Source organism: Nyctibius grandis, chromosome 2 (genome assembly GCF_013368605.1).
Source record: "Nyctibius grandis isolate bNycGra1 chromosome 2, bNycGra1.pri, whole genome shotgun sequence".
In the NCBI taxonomy this organism is placed as follows: domain Eukaryota; kingdom Metazoa; phylum Chordata; class Aves; order Nyctibiiformes; family Nyctibiidae; genus Nyctibius; species Nyctibius grandis.
Window position 1 is genome coordinate 3,532,214 of NC_090659.1, and position 18,259 is coordinate 3,550,472.

The window sequence follows — 18,259 nt, forward strand, 5'->3', positions numbered from 1 at the left end:
ACAAATGGTTTGGTTTACAATTTTTTTAAAGACAATCTTTGAAAGACCAGAAATCATGCTGTACTGGCAATAAGATCAGATACGTTCAAACAGCATTTAGTGTAGTCCAGTGGCAAATTCAGTATCTTAAATAGTAGCCATAGTTTGTAGAGACATTTTTCAGTTTTCCCAGTTCATCCTGGTAGCCATCTATAGATCTTGAGATCACAGTAGCGTTAACAGTAGGTATACCAAGCTGGCGTCACTGGCCAGATGCAAAATTTTCAACTTGCGTGTCTATAGCTCATGAAAATGACACACACCTCTGCCATGACTGTATAATTCCTTGAGTATTATGGTTTCCTGCCACTGTCAAGTAAGAAGTGCATTTTTTTTTTCATTACACTCTACTGACACTTGAATAGATTAGCCTCCAGACAGTTTCTGTGGCCATACCTTCTGGCATATTGGAAAAAGTTTTACTATGAGTGATCGAATGCGTGTCTAAATTTACTAACCAGTTAATTCTAGATTAAGAAATAAAATCTGACGAAAGAAACTGGAAGAGTACTGAGCAAATAATTTTTCAGAAATGTAGGGGATAAATTTACGTACATTATTTAACACATGGAGAAAAATCAAGAAAATGATTGCAGGAAATCTATTTCAATTGCAGCTAGTTTTGTTCTATACTGATGTCATGGAGCAATAAGAGCTCAAGTTTGTTATTCTGACAAGATTAGTTTTTACTGGAAAAACTTCTAACTGACTGTGTGCATATGGTCAAAAAGAGACAGCATAAATCATTAGTACTTCCAGAGGATATTCAGCCTCAGGATCTCCTAGTGTTTTGCAAACTGTAATTAAATTCTTGCATTACTTTGGCAAGATAGAAAATAAAATACTATCTCCAGATTGCCGCCTCATCTGTAATTACAGTGTCTCCTCCAAGGCTGCATACCAAAACTGTTCCCGAGTCAGGAGCTGAACCCAGACTTTCTAACTGAGAGTTCTTGCCCTAACGACTAGCTGAGTTCTTGCAGCAATAGCAAAGCAAAGTTTAAAGTCCTGCAGATGTCTGGTTGCACTTTATTGAAAAAGAGCATAGAACCTACAAAAAGTGGGACATGAATAAACTGCTGTCGAGGCCGCTGTCTTCTGCATCTGTAGATTCTACTGCAGACTCCCTTTTATCTAACATTTTAAAGTAATTTAAAACTCTGAACTTCGGTTTTGAATTCCTCTGTATAATACATAAACTTATCTATTTTGTGGGATGTTGATAAAGAAGATTGCATTGTTTTCATTGTCAACTACCAAGAACTTTCTTAGCTGCGAGATCAGGCTATAAAGCTGTGGTGGTTATTTTTTTTAAATGTTTACAGAGCTCAAATAAAAAAGACCAAACTCCTGTAGTATAACATTTATTGTTTCGGGTTTTTTTCACCTACTACTCCCTTTCAAATTATCATGGGCTCGAACTTGAGAGAGAATTTTCCTTTTAGATTTATTTTGTTGATTAGCATTCAGCCATGATATTCATTATATTATGAGGCTGAATCTGGACAGTAGGTGTACTTGCTAAAATTATGAGCCTTGTTCTAATGAAGATTTGACTCCAGCTGCAATGTGTATGAAATACTCCCTATTCCTTACTCGACTAATCATAAGATGCTTTGACAGAACTGTGTTTCATAGGACTGAGATGTGGTCTTAATACACCACCAGGACGTATAAAGCAAAGCAGCCGTGGTGGGGGAGCCGTGCATTTCAGACAAAGGGGGCAAAATTTATTCCTTCTCATTCTTCTTAGATATTCCTGCACTGATGCCAACCAACGTACAAAACAATGAGACTGGCAATTTGACATTTTTAGTAGAGTTGTATGATTTCATAGCTTTTTCCTTGCTCTTATTTACACTTGAGTGTTTTTGAATAGATCTCATTTTACACAGTTGTTTTCCTTTAACTGCTTGCTGTCAACAATAGTGCAGAATCTGTTATAAGTACTTATGAACTTGATCTAGATCTGATGGCACCTGGCAAGCAGCCCTGGAGCGTAAGTTTTCTGGGTGATAATTAACATTTTATCACATAGATCTCAGTCAAATTAGCCATTTTTGACCTGTGAAATTTTTCACAGAAGCTTCCATCATTACAATTGATCTGGCTTCTGTAAATACCAGTGTGGACTACTGATGGAAGGCAAGCCTCGATCTGACTGTGCATTGGCCCACAATGAACTAACCTTCGCAGTGGAAGTGACAAGATTTTATTGGTGGGATCCTCCCCTCTCACTCTCTGCTTTTCAACTGAAGCTACTGCCAGGGTCTTTTCCACAAAGCAGTTTTCATGTGAGTGCTGAGCAGCATTATAAACATTTCAGAATGAATAAATGATATATCTACTGCTGTCCTGTATACCGAAAGTGTGCACTTGTCTGGAACTCTACTGTCCCTTCCCACTCCATTCCCTGCAAGCTCATTTTCGAGAATAATGCCTACAAATGTAACCAATTAATAACTATTATATTCAATTGCTTTCCTTTTGCTTCTCTTTCACCTTTCACCAATGTAGATGCTGACAGTAGAACACAGAGAAAGTAGGCGTGCTTCTAGTGGAGCAGAGAAAGGCTAAATACCCTTTCTGCATTAAATTGAAGTATCTATTTTATGAGTTAAAATCTTTTGTATTTTTTGAAAAAGGGTGAAAAAAAGTATTTAGCTTCCATTTCTATCATCCTCTGCTGCTAACCATAGAGAAGTTGTCTGCCCTTTCACAGAACTCATGGTCTTCATTAAGACTATCACTTCAGTAATTTAATGAAATTAATACAGTCACTCCTCTATCACCTTATTTAAAAAGAAAACTGGTTGTAAGAGGAGCCACTGCAGCTGAGGTGCAAAAACTCTAAGTTCTCTACTCTTCCCAAAGGAGCGAGGAGACCCAGTGTCTGTATGCTACTCTCCCAGGAGCTGGTGCTGTTTTGCAATTACAATAGCCAACCTAATGACCAAGCAAGGTCCTTTCCTAAGAAGGGATTAGTGTCAAAGTACAGATCTTGTTAGTCTGCAATTAAAACCACACCTTTTGGGAAAAGTACATATTTAAACCCGAAAATCACTAGAATTCAGACGTTTCTAAATGCGCAGGGAAGAGAAGCTGGCAGCACCCCTTTTATTTTACTTACACCGCAGCTGTTTTCTCTTTAGGTTGACACTGCATGCAGAGATTTTGGAAAGTATTTTGAACATTGTTGCCATGTGTAGGCAACTGATACTGATTGCTTATACAAAATATATTAAACAGAGATGTACATTTTTAAATAGACTATGTGATTCTTGCTTAATCCTCTGTTTCAAACCATGAATTCACTCAGGAAAGTTGTTGTCATTTTCCTGATTCTAACAGAGACCACAATGTACATGAGATATTGTCTCCTTTCTGAGAAGGCAATTCTACCCTTTGTCAGTGCTTGATTATTAAGTTTTGAATGCCATTTAAGTGGAAGGTTTCCTGGAGCATCAGCAAGGCTTTCTCATTTTAGTGACATCTGCTGTCTCTCTTACTTCTACTTGTGTAATCTGTGGTGTATTTTCACCTATTTCCTCCCACTAATGTAGTCCTTAGCCATGCTGCTTTAGGCAGGACACACAAAAAATGCAGAGAATGTGCCAGTGGGTTGGCAGAATCAGGTATTTGCACAATGTTGTTTTTATGTTAATCTGAAGTTTGACAAATATTCTATTTATATTCAGTAGTAGGTTTGTGTAATAAAATATGTCTGTACATATGTGCATATTTTTGGCTATATGGAGTACAGAATAAAGGTATGATTTATGAATGGTGCCAGATTTTTTTAATGTAATGTGCAATATTCTATAGCTAACAAATAGTTCCATTATAATGCATTAACCACTGAATAATCTACCGGGGGAGAGGCAGGTACGTATATGTGTATCATATTTGTCTCTTCTATTTCAAACTCAAAATAAAAATCAGTCCCCAAATTGCTAACGTGCAGGCACACAGCAATTGCTGTACCAAATCAAAAAAATCACATGACTTACTCAATGTAGGTGGGTTGAGATGCTGGAGAGGCAGGTATTAACTTTTCATAAAGAACAAATTGCCCAGCAACATAATATTGAGGATTGGGAAAGAGCAGGCTTTAATTAGTTTATAGTCTGAAACAACTCCCCTGTAAACTAAAAAGCAAAAGTCTTTCTGTGCCTGTGATAATTTTCATTGTTCATCCTTGGACCTATATCTGTTTCTAATACAGTTTCTTTAAGAAGGATAAATGAAGTGAACAGAATATTTGTGATGAGACTACCATTAATACGATATAACTTTACAGTAGTTTTATTGTTTAATCTCTTCTTCAGTGTTTACCAGGCAGATGAAAGTGCCTTGGGATGTTGCACTTCGCAAGCTGGACCCCTGCAAGAATCCAGATTTAAAAGTAAAAATTTGAAATTGCTGTTCAATCTTATTTTTTTCTTCTTTTTTTTTTTTTAATCACAATCATTTCTGCCATTTGGCTCACCCTGCAGTCCCACTGTCTCATGGATGGGAGAAGGAACAGGAGTGACTGGCTGGAAGCTGTGGGAGAGGGAACAGTAAGTGGAAGGAACGCAAAGGGAAGGTAGCTCTTAAACTGAAGAAACACAGAAACCCCCTGCAAACAAGCTTAATTTCTGATTAAAGTTTTCATGAAACTGAATTATTCATCTGCCTAATCATGCTGCTCTGATGATGTCAGAATGTTTCCTGATTTTTTAATTAACATTAGTAAGAGAAAGAGACACATTACTGTGGATCAGGCGAGGGAGAAAGCGTGTTGGAGCAGACAAGTGTGACCGGAATTACTGCTCTTTGGGACGTCTCCGTTCCTTAAGGCTCTTGGGGACAAAAAGAGCAGCCTCAGGGAAATGATGCTGCCTAGTTAAGTGTCAGTTATTTGCTGAACGCTGAGAGCTTCTGCTTGTTATTGAAGATGATATTAGCATAATGGCAATTGTTACTGGATGGTATTTTCCCCTTCATATTCATCTTGAGTAAGGCAATGCTCACCTCTCCATTACTTGTTTACAAATTAATAAATGGGAGGGAATAGTCTAGTACACATGCTTGTGAACAATCGGCAAGTGGCAACAGTTGCTTGGATTTCACTGTGCATCCATACTTAGGTCTATAAAACAATAAAATTGAAGTCCTTAAATTAACATGTCAGCTTATTACTGGGAATTTCTGGGTAGTGAAAAGTTCAGTCTCAATTGATTCTAGCTTAAAAAGTGTGGGAAAAAATCTAAGTGATGCTGATTGAAGCACCAAACAAGAGATCTGAGAAACAAAACTAGACTACAGAGGGCTCTGAGAGTGATAACTTCCCTATGCATCAGCAGTGATTTTAAACAAACAGAACTTTGCAGGACAAGGAAAGAGGAAGGCTGTGGAGAAGGTGTGAAAAAAAGGGTAAAATACTGATTTGGAAAACCTGATAGGCAATAGGAAGTTTTTTTCCCTGGGCCAGACTGCATTGGCTATAATCCCAAACTGGTCTTCCTCCATTTGAGAGATGCTCAGGAGTTAATTACCTGCCACCTTCTTCTAGCAGCTATCACCTAATCACACTTTGCAGTCCGTGCTCAGGAACCCCATATTTTAGGCAGCCCCAATTTATCATTCCCAAGGGATGCAGAGTTTATTATCCCTGCTCTACGTGGACCACAACTCAAATGCCTCCTCAAGGCTGGTGCAGCTGATGACCCCAGCCTGAAGATCTTTTACCCCAGTCATTTGTCAAGTGCTGTCAGCACTCCCACTTTTCATTGGACCACGTCTTTCAGCAGCTCCAGCAGCATTTTCAGTCTGTAGACAAAATCAGTGCATTATAGATTTCCTTTGCTGAATATTTTCACTGAGCCTTTACCCACAGAAGACAGGCTTTTTCTCCCCTCTCTGGTCTCACAAGGCTTTATGCTGTCTCACTGGTGGTCAGGGTGTTTCTTTCTGCGTGTACAACGAAAATAATTCTCTGGCCAATGTATTTTTAAACATGAATGCAAGTGTTAAAGACACTTCAGCTTTAAAAATATGCTTGTGTAGTGGGTTTTGTTGGCTTTTTTAAAAAAAAACCTCACCAATTCTTGCCAACACATAGGCAAAGGAGTCCTGGCCTCTCTGATTATATCTTCTAGCTCTTCAAAAAAGATAATTGGGAGAGGAAAGGAAGGAAAGATGAAAAGAGATTTGAGTGTGCAGTAAGAAGGAAGTACAGCAATTAATGTACAGTTAGGTGTAGCAAAGGAAGGTTGTAGCAAAGAGACAGGTCACTGTCACAGGGGGGAGAAGTTCTAGTCTAAAAAAGACAAAAGTTCCCTTTGTGGGAGGGGATGAACACTAGAAATAACTACTACTGTTCAACTTCCTAGCTGATTTTTCTCTACCTTCTTTGGTAAAGACATTAGGAAACAGCATGTCGCTCCAACTATGCCAAACCAGAGTCTCTTGAACAGGTCTGCCCCGATTCTGGTACTGCTCTTGTACCTCATAAACTGGCAGTCGTGCATCTGGTTCCTTCCAGTTCCGATCCAGAGACAGCACACTCCTTAAATTAGACTTCCATTTATCTTAGTTATCTTGATTTATGTAGTGTTCTGTGGTACATTCATCATACAGCTAATCTTGAATAACCTTGAGTAATATTTTAATCTTGCTGCCCCTAATTTTACCCTTTCTTTTCTCAGCCTTAGTCTTGAGACTTCTCTTTGTGCCCTCAAAAAAATGCCTGTAAAATCTTAGCAGACATCTCACACTTTCCTCCTAAATTTTTCTTCCAAACTCTTTCGTTCTCCTCAGCAGGTCTATTTACCCACCATGGTTAACACTGTTGCAAGGTTTGAAGTGTTTAAAGGGGCGCCTCGCTGGTGTGATAGTGACTGCCTATAAAATCCTTGGGCTAATTTCACAGCACGAAGTGTTAAACTATTGGTGCTTGCCATTTCTTAATATATGCTTTATTGAATTTGAGGTTACAAAGGTATTTTTATTGTAAGTTTTATTTTGCTTTTCTAGAAACTTCAAAATATTTAAAACTTTGTTAAATTGTTTGACAAACACTTCTTTTTTTGCCTCTAGACCGAATTGCTAACCAAGGCATCAAACAATACCTCCCAGCCATTCTATTTCAGATTCTTTTTTTCAGGATCTGGGTCTTATTTATTTAAAGTTTAATACATTTTAATCCTCAGTAATGTCTTCTGTTATCATTTTCCCACACTCCCACAATCTGTGGTCTTCTGAGGGCACGTCTTTAGCCAGGCTTCTTCCTAGCCAGATCCCCTCTAGGCTGCATTCTGCAGATTGTCCTTCCCTTCAGAGCCAAATACAATAAACTAGGATCTTTCCATATCCAGGCTCTCTGGCAACAGCTCTGCAGTAATCCCTGACAGCAGAACTAGAAGCTTTTTCTCGTGGTGACCTCAAAGCTCTCTTCTGGTCTGGGGCCACATAAGACTGAAATCAAGCGTGCCTCCCTCAGGAATGTGTCACTCCACTCAACTTCACTGATTTACATCGATTTACTAAAAGAGTACTCTCAAACTTAACAATAGTTTTGCACTCCTGTATTTCCTTTCTCCTCCCTGTACGTGCTTATTTTTATTTAGAAAAAAAAATGGAACAATAAAAGGAATTACTCTGGTTTTAGTTAGCACTTTTATGCAAATTGAAGCATGAAAAATTCCGAGGCCATGCTAAAAATTTATTCTGTAGCTCAACGTGATATGTGAGGATCTGAAAAGTCTCCAAACAGCAAGTGATTTCACAAACCGTACTCTACGCACAGTAGAATGCATTCTGTTCTAAGTGTACAGAAGGACAGAATTCCAGATTTAATGAGTTTTGTGCCTTGATTTCTGCATAGTTTAGTACTTTAATCTGAAAAATAGCCACAGACAGCCAAATTTTGTAGTTCTTACCATCTCTATGAAGCCACTTGATGAGAGTTTAGAATGGACTCGTTGCCTTTGATTTATCTTGAGCTCACTTCTGAGCACATAATGAATCCAACTTGAACACAGCAAAAGCACATCTTTGTTGCCTCCATGTTGATGAGTTCCTGCTCTGGGTTTCTGCTGAAAACAAAAGAGGTAGGAAAGTTTTATTGTGAGATTTCCCACAGGAGTAGACTGGGATGTTTGCCAGCAGTACAATATACAACAAATACCACTCCTTGGTTAAAGGCCTGCACATGTAACTGATGACTGAATGTTTCTAACTCGTAATGTATGCTCAGGGATGTATATGAAGCAAAAATGCTCTTGTACCAGTTTCCCAGGAACGATCTATTTACTTCCCAAGTAACCACCACTGCAGCTGGCACATTCATGGGTAACTCTAGCAGAGAAGAAACATCACAGTGATGACCTCGCTTGCCAGCTATGGCACATATCTTCCTGATGATGAATGAAATATACAGGTGAGATTGCACAGAGAGGTTTGTCTAGGCAGCACTCTTTTGTGGACTGCAATCTGCAGAGTTGGAAATCTAACAGGCACTGAATTCACATACATGTCTATAAAATATTTCTAAACATAGCAAAAGGTTTCCTAAGTGGGAAGCAGGAAACAATGTTCTTGGAGACATTCTGCCAGTCATAAAAAACACCGCTCCCCCCAAGTCTCTAGCGGCAAGCCACTGCACTCACTTGCCTTCTACCTGATAGCCTGGGAATGTAACTAGCCCTTGCTTCCAAATGCATTAGGTAGACTCAGATGCCTATTTTAACTGTCAAAGGTAACCAAACGGGAAGAAGTAGATCGCAAGAATTTCCAAGTGCCTGTTGCAGGACACTTGAGTTTGTTCATTTTTTCCCTCATGTTCCAAAATCCTTCTTTAAAAAAAAAAAAGTGTACTGGAGATCCTGAATATTCTTTTTTTTCCCTCCTGGGAAAGGAAACAAAGAAGATGAACACACATAAAGAAAAAAAACCTCTTCTACAAATACTGCTTGGGTTTGTCCTGGGATAAAGCAAGTAAACAAACACCTCTTAGTGGACCAAATTTTAGTATGTTTTTAATAGGAGTATTTCTATTTGTGAAAGGTTATGTATTTAAGAAACATATAGGATTGGTCAAATAGTGTTTTGACTAACTATGTTGTGTCATCTTTTTGGAAAAGATCTTCCTTTCATATCAGGTAGTTCAGAAATACTAATAAATATTAAGAGAACTTAAATGCTGTTTAGCAAACACAAACTTGAGTAGCAAATATTACCGACCTTGGATCAGTTTGAATATGAAAAAGTAGATTTATATTCTTTGCAGAAGAGATGAAAAACGTTTGAACTGTTCATCAATAATTAAAGCAGTGCTGAATATGGTAGTACTTTCCATCTCAGTGTGTGGTAGATAGGTGGATAAATACACCTTATTTTCATTGCCTTTTAATCCAACTTTGTTTTATTGTAAACCTAAATACATATTTTTTAGATTTACATTGAGACTTATGTTAAGTCTAAATGACTTTTCCTTAAAGAGTGAAATCAAGCAAGTAAACATAGAAATGTATGATATGAAAAAACAGTAACTTCTATACTCTTAAGGAGACTTTTTATTGAGATGCTGAGGAGTGCTCACATACAGTGATTTGAGGAAACTGAGATTCTCTCAGTTTGTGTCAGCAGTTGACGGTGTAGTGAAAGGATGTGTTGTATGGGTGTCATGTGGGAGATGGCTGTACTGAAACCGTTACTGATTCAGCTCCATTGATTTTGGCAGGAATCTTCCTGACATAGACCTTGATCTTGAAAGATGTTGAACTATTCTCTTATTACCCCAGGGGATGGAGTCACAAGAGGTTTGCTGGAGACTATTTCTTATTGATTTTAAGTCTGCTTGTTCTAACGTGTCACATTAATCTTGTGGAATGAAGCCGACAGAGGTAGGACCATAGCATATGATGGCCCTGTGCTCATCATGGATTGGCTGCATCTCTGGTACAATCCTTTTGTAGCAGTTTTGTGCAATCCAGTCTCCCAGGCTCACAGTCTGGCTGCGCACAGGAACGGGGCCAAACCAGGCATCTCTACCAAGAGGTCCCCTCTTCTCTGGGACCAGAGGATGAGAGCTGCAGGGTAAATGGTACACACCACCCATGTACCTGACACACGATTATGCATCAGCAATACATAGTCTGGAAAATAACTTGGCATGAAGAGGTCTGAAGGTTTCTAACTTGCTTTAAACAGACTGCTGCTCTTCTGCGAAGAAACTGAAGTGAAAAAAAGTCCGACTCCAGCATGTTTCCATGAGAGGTAATGTTTTGTATCTTTATATTACATTTTATATCTCTAAGGTAGTATTTTAAAGGTACCAAAAGCCAAAAATAAACCCTGGAACTCATTGCCAAAATTAAAATAGCAACTAGGAACTACCTATGGTTTGAAAAGATATACCTATATGCAACACAAAATGTATTTTTTGTTTTGTATACTTGTACACGACGCTTCCATCAAGCCAATCCCATTTATTTAGCATGTGCATATGTGTTTCTGTGTTTATAATGCTCCCAGAACAAGTATTTGCTAAAGAAAGTCTTACTATATTTATTCAGCTGAAGATTAGTTTCTATCGTTTTCATTCTGTAATTATTTAGCTACCTCAAGTTTTTTTTTTTGAAGGATCAGAATTTTATGTTCCCGAGCACAACTGCAAGTTATTTGCCAGATACGATGTACCTGTCTTTGTGGTCATGCATCAGTGCTACTGTAACTCTCTATATTAAAATTTGTTTAGATCTACAGATGGTTTTTTTAATGTTCCATTACTTTGGGACTCTAATGTAGTTTCCTGTAAGCATTTCAAGGAAAAAAAAAAAAAAGCATGAAAATATGGGGGGAAAGAAGGCAGGGAAGTTGAAAAAGGCAGGAAAATTGGTGGAAAAAAGTGGGAAATAAATTCAAAAAAGGGCAGGGAAATTTAAAACAGCTGGGAAATAAAGATAATGTGAAGGAAAAAGGGCGGGGAAATTTAAAACAGCTGGGAAATAAAGATAATGTGAAGGAAAAAGCACGGACATTTTTTAAAAAGCACGGACATTTTTTAAAAAAGGGCTGGAATAACTAAAAAAAAGTGTGAAAATTTAAAAAAAGGCAGGAAAAAAAAAGGCAAGAAAACGAAACTAGCTGGAAAATTAATACCATTTCAGTCCTCTGTTACTGTAATGTATGTGGTAAAAAAGTTTGGAAGGCAACCCTGAAAGAGGGTGCCATTCTGGCACTTCCAGAGCAGGGAGAGGCATGGGGCAATCGGACACTGCAGGGGCTGATGACCCCACAGGTGCAACGCTGACCCACCCCCCAACACTGTGCTTACCTTTGCCCTGTCAGAGCCCCTCAGCAGCCACTCAGACAAAATGGAGAATCAGATCAGCTTTTCTCATCTGCATCCATGACACATCTGTGGACACAGCTGGGTTAGCTGCCATCACGAGTGGAGGGAAAAAGAAGAGAAGAGACAAAATTTTTTACTTCCAAGCTTCAAATACATTGTCTTCAAGTGTAAAGTTAATTTGGTTAAGAGTCATGTGTCTGTTATAGTAATTATTTTTTGTTCTGTCCTGAACCTGACTGGACCCCCAGGGAAAACAGCCCCAGCACCATTTGGTAGCCCCTCACTGAGACTAGAAGTTCAGGAGCTTTAAGGACTTCTTAGCAGGAGTAGCATGCAATCCTGAGCAGGACTCCTGAGCCTTTTAATCAACAGGTGATAAGTAACCTAACATTGCCTTGGAGCCATCATCTGCAGAAGATACAGAAAAATGGGGAAAACCAGGTAGAGGGAAATAGAGAACGCTCTCTGACAGTTCATAGCTCTGGACTCTGGCAAAGTCCTGCACTAGTTCTGCCAGGTACCTGAGCAAGTGCCCAATTCGAACACCCGACTTTGGTTACAACTGTGAATCATGCTCCACATGGTCTCAGAGCAAAGTGCTTTAACAGAATGGATCTGGAAGAAATTGGTCCCTTGTCATGATCAAGTGACAAAGTCCCAAACCACTCATGCTGAAGTCAACTGGAACAGTTAACCCCATGCTCCAAAAGAAACACCAAAAGATGACCTATTTCAGATGTTACCAAAGAATCAGCCAGTGTCTGATTTGCTACTTTCACATTACAATTAAGTTTTCTGCTGTAATGTATTTCATACATGGATTTTTCTGCCAGTGCGAATTTTTGCTAAGATCAAAAAAAAAAATCTTACATTCTCAATTAGGTATTAAATGAAGGCAATGTGAAACTAACAATTTTGATGTAATGAGAGGAAATTAAAATGACAACTGAGCATTTCTTCCTCATAAAGTTTCATCTGCAGTGGCTTTTCTGCAGAATATCATGTTATGTATCTACTGTAACGTTTAGAAAACTCTTCTTAACCTCACTTATTTTCAAATAACCAGAAAACAGTGGTTGTCGGATGAGAAATAAAACAGCATTGTTTCATGATAAGCAAAAATAATTTTTCTTTATCCAAATAAAATGAAAAGTTGAACAAAAGTGCACAGAGTAACATTTGGCAAAACAGAAGAAAAGAAGCAAGAACTAAAATATCTGACAAGCTATACTAACCATGAAGCAAAGCAAGTATTTGGAGGGCCACCTCTACCTCTCTTCTGCTGACACTATTTTGCTATGTGAGAATGACTATTAATTGGAGCAAGGAGTTAACACTGAGTGAATAATACTTAGATAAAAATTTCCCCCCTGTAGTGGGTAGGACTGGTGGTTAGGACACTCACTTGGGTTCAGGCCATACTCCAGTGGATGCTGAAGTCTGGCACCATCAACAGGAAGACCTGAGACCTCCTTCTCAGAATGACTTCATCATGGGGACTTTTCACAGGAGAGAGGAGATTCAGATTTGAAGCCCCTCAGAGAGTAGAGTGACAGAATTGATGATTCCCTGCACCCGAGGGAACATCCCGACCCCTTAGCTATTGAGCAAAAGGCTGGAACCAATGATACCATCTTCTAACCTCTGCATTCAGTTAATTCTTACCACCCAATAAATTTGAGTTATCTTTCTGACTGGTTTAGGGACAACTGAACCCACACAGCTTGGCTAACTATCATAGGCCAAAAATACAAACACATTTCATGGGTTTAGTTGGCATAAATTACTCTTGCTGGGTGTGTGGGAGATTGGATGTATGCCAATTCATCTTGAAGGTTGTTTACTGATTTGGTGTCATAGAACTTCATATTGGATCAATTATTTATGCCATCAGCTGGAGGAAAAAATAATTGTAAGTAAAAGCCTACCAACTACTGAGCCAGTTTAAAAAAAAAAAATCAACAAGCTTGGATCCAAATAAAAAAACAATCTATCTTCAAATTCTTCTACAGATTTACTAGCATGCTCAGGAAGCGGTTTTGTACAAACTGCTGTTGTGCTTCTTTAATTAGATAAAAAACACATCACTGAAAACTTGCACACTTCCTACTCCTTCATTCTGCTAATAGAGAACAAAAGTAACAACAAATCTATCTGGAATCTTTTTCCCATCATTAATAATAAAGATGATGTTTGTTAGCTGGCTTAAATAAAGAAATAAAAAAGATCTTGCACAGAAACACAGCCAGTTCCTGCCTGTAGGCAGTACATCCATGGGAATGTACTGGTTTGGAAAAAAAGACACCACCTGCTATATGCTAACTGATTGGTGATAAGGTGAAAACCAAAGGCAGTATCTTTAACAAAAAGGGAAAACCATTAATAAATGTTAAGAAAGTTATACCTTCATGGCCTTTCATGATTTAAATTACTGACCAAGAACAGAATTTTCAAACCTGCTGATCAGTTTTGAGGAGTTTTTTTCATGTTTCTCATTCCCATCAAATTATTTTTGAGGTGTTCTTCATCTCTGAAAAGAATGATGCATGAATCTGAGATGCCTAAATGCAAACTCATGTAGCCAGCTACAGAAATATAAGTCAAAAGAGCACATCATTCTTTAGTGTTTTGACAGACAAAATATACTGTTTCAGATGAAAAATTAATAGCACAAATAACTTTTTGGTGGAGTGTTGGGAAAACAGGGAGAAAATGTCTTTCCAATTAAACGTAACAAAACTCATCACTCAAAGAAAAATGCCATTGGAAATACAGATACTGCATATTATTACATGTAAATGCAAACTTGAATAGGAACTGTCAAAACAAGCCAAGTACTCAATTCTATCTTCTTCCCTACAGTGCACATTCCGCTAGAATACTTCAAACCATATTTTTGTCCTCCTTCATTTTTTACATTTTTGTAAAACAAATCAGATTTCAGAGGATGTGCCACATGAGGTGTCCTGGCCAGTCCTCTAGTGACAACTGTGTCTAGCAGCTTAATGGTACAGTAGTGAAAACCAAACCTGCATATTTAGTAAACCAATTTTAAAATTCCTTCTACCCAAAACCTCTTGTAAACAATCAGTAACAATTCCTGTATTACAGACTTCAGCTTCAAAGCTACAAAAGCTGGCAGACATGTATAACTCCACTTACTTTTTGTTCCCTTTTACTTTGATATGGATCAGAGACTAATCTATACCCTAAACTAAGAGATAGAAATATTCTCAATTTTGTCATTTGGGACAGAGACATGCCCTCCATGTCTGTGTAAGCTACTTTTCCATCAGACTTTTATTTAGCTTTTGAAAAGTTATAATATTCATAAGTTTTTTAACTTTTCATTACATGACTTTGTAAGTCCTGTTCTGCTGCACTCAGCTCCATTGAAATTAAGGCACCTCTGAGAGCTCAATTACATAGGCTTTGAATTTGAAGGTTTCAAACACAGCACTGCTATTCCCATAGGGAGTGGGCATTTTTTGGCAATGCTGTAGAACATAAAAATCAGGCCCTTCAAAAAAAAAAATAGTAATATATTATGTACAAAATAAATGGCTCCAAGCTAGAAGCCAAGGAGCTACAAACATGAGTATGCACTAGAACAGCACGGGGGATTGGTTAGTTTGGAAATTAACTTGCTGTGTTCCAAAGGCAAAAATATTTCTTTTCTTCACAGAGCACATGGTTACAAATTTCAGTTTGGCACAGTAGACGAGAATAATGTATGAGAGGTGCAGTGATATTAATCTTCCAGCAGAGAAGAATATTATTGCTTGTCTAACTGTGACAGTTTCTTTTGCAAAGAACAGCAAAAATCTTCTGCTAAAGGACATCGGCTGTTTTTTCCCCTTTAGCTGAGAATGCTTTAGATGATGAAACAACTCAATTTGTTTCTTCAAATAAGTTTTTGACTCCATATGACTTAAGTAGCAATTCTAATTCAGACCCTTCCCTATGCATGAAACATTTTCTCCTGTGTCTCTGTTTAGCCAGCACCCAGGGCTAAACAATAAACAGTTTTTCTATCACCCAATATCCCTTCCCCAGATGAGGAAGGGAAGTGGGAAAAGGAAGGAGACTCATAGATTAGAAGCTAAACAAATTTAATAAAATAAAGAAACCAATAACAACTCAAAACACACAAAATTTTACTTATCTATAGAGCACTTGCAAGCTGCTCCAGTAATAAGAGAGGAAAGAACAGATGAGAGCAAAAACAGCCCCACCTCTTTCTAGCAAGCCCTCCCTTTTATAGTGAACTTGATGTTAATGATCTAGAACACACCTGTGGGCCAGCCAGGGTCAGCTGCCCTGGATTTAACTGCTAAGGGCCTTGATCACCATGGCTGGCAACAAACTGAAACCAAATCCCAATGAAACCAGGACATCTTGTCTATAAGTGAATAATAGTCTCACAAAGATCATCTAGCCAACTCAAAAGCAGTCCCACCTCGGCTCTCTACACCAAAATTATATAATAAAAAAAATGTGAAAAAGAGAATGATGGGTTTTTTTGATGTAGTTTGCATGGGCATGTGAAAGATTAGTCCATACTGACACTTTGCTGCTGCTGCGCTGTGTTCACATTTGGTGCGAAGGATGAACCAAACTGAAGCAGTGGGTTGTGCTGGGAAGGAGCCTTCTGAGCTGCTCTGTCGCTGTGGCTTCTGCAAAGTCAGCTGCTGAGAGCACAGAAATTTGACTTTGCAGCCAGTCTTCAAAATAAACACACAGTGGAATTAATTTTCACTTGACAGGAAACACTCTGCAGGCTACAAATAGAAAAACAATGTTTCGAGGATCTTAAAAATTGTGATCTCAAACCGTAACTTAGTGTAGCAGTCATTGTATGAGCAAAGGATAACTTATTCTAAATTCAATGCTTTTTAAAAATAATTTTAATTAAATTATTATGTCAAGGCCCCTATCTCTAGTGGATCCATACCTTTTCCTCTCTGAGTCTATTGGAACAATTAAGTATGGCTCTGTACCGACATCAATTAGTTATGCTATTGCACATTAATGCTGTAGAAGAATGAAGCTGTTGACAACCAAAAGCTGAAGCTGTCGACAATTTAGAAACTACTGTGTTAATTTCAAATTAATTCAAAACTAATCCTGTTTACCAAATGGAAACTTAGGACTTTTAAACAAAATAATATGGGCTTGAGGTTTTGTTTGTTTGTTCTCTGGGGGTTTTTTTGCCCAAAGAACAAACAGTGATAGTGTGAATAAAAGGTGTTCTAAATAATACCTAAAAAAATATTCAGACTGAAAACTGACCTCGGCAGTGGATTCAAAAACTAAATGAAACAAAGTGACCCAAAGGGATCTGGAGTTAAATTGTGGACATTTCTCGTCTTTTCTGTTTGCTTTTACCCTATTTCTCCACAAATTTACAGGGTAGGTTTAAAGTTCAGTGAACAAAAAGATAATCTGAGAGAAGAATATAATTTTTGTCACTGTTAAGTTAGCCTGTTGAGTGGTGCTAAATGCTGTATTTTAACATCTCTTTTAGAAATGTGGCCTTCAAACAAATACGCCATCGCAGTTCACAAGTTTTCATTTGTTTTCATAATGTTGTTTTCTGAAAACCATGCACAAACTATTGGCATTGTCTGTCCCTAAATGAATGGTCAGGATGAACTCTTGAGGAAAGGCCACTGTGTACTGTCTCATCCTTACTCTCTGGTTTCCTTTTCTATTGGTGGGAACGGCCTTATTTCATGAGAGCACTAAGTAATTTGATTTCTTCTGCAAGATTTGACTGCATCAGGGGACTAGCTTGGATTTCCTTCCAAGCTACCCAGTTACAGAATTGGGAATTATGCACCAGGCCATGTGTCTCCGTTTAGCCCATATCCAGGGCTAAACAATATACAGTTTTTCTATCACCCAGTGACCCCTTCCCAGCTGAGAAAGGGAATTGGGAAAAGGAGGGAGACTCATGGGTTGAAATGGAAACAGATTTAATAAAATTATAAAAAAAAACCCTAATATTAATACTAATGCTAGTATAAAGTACACAAAGTTATACTCAGCCCACATAGTGGTCGTGAGCTGTGCACTCCCAGGGGGGAATGCCAGATGTCAAACACTGCGAGCACCACAGCTCCAGCGAAAGCACGATGGTCACAACGAACAGAAGAGCAGGCCTCGGGAGCAGAATGACAGGCGAGACCCTCCAAGGATGGTGACCAGTGAAGAGAGAGGGCTGTCCCCAGCAAACTTTCCAATTTATAGTGAATGTGATGTTTATGGTATGGAATACTGCCCTTGGCCAGCCTGGGTCAGCTGCCCTGGCTTTCACTCCTCCTAGCTTAAGCACCTGGCTAACCCGAAACAGCTAATGGCCTTGATCTCTGTGGAAACCTGCATACCATGGGTGGCCTTGAACTAAAGCAAAGTGTCTTATCAACTTTGTTCCCACTGTATCAGGTGCTGCAGTCTTGTCAAAAGTGCAGCTTTTCTGAACACAAAATTGATTCTGTGATTCTACCCCAGCAAAATGAGGACACCATGCTGCTTGGGTTATATAGGGTCCTTTGTATTTTTCCTGGACTGTTGATCTGGCAGCAGCGTTAGACTCAGGCAGGCTGGAGGGAGTTTCTCTGGCTGGGATATCTCCAGAGGCATTTAAATGACAAGGTGTAGTCTGGCAGTCACTGCTGTGGTGCCCTTTGTGACAGGCTATAGCTGCACCAGTGGCTCTTAAGAAGTTATCAGTTCCTATTAAGAAGCTTCGCCTTGCTTTTCCAAAACCTGACCCTTGGTCAAGGCAAGGATGGCTTCAACCAACTTCTTCACTCAACTGAAAAATTTCCATAACCCTTGTGTAATTCAGCCAGGCTGCAGGAGGTACTGGACAGC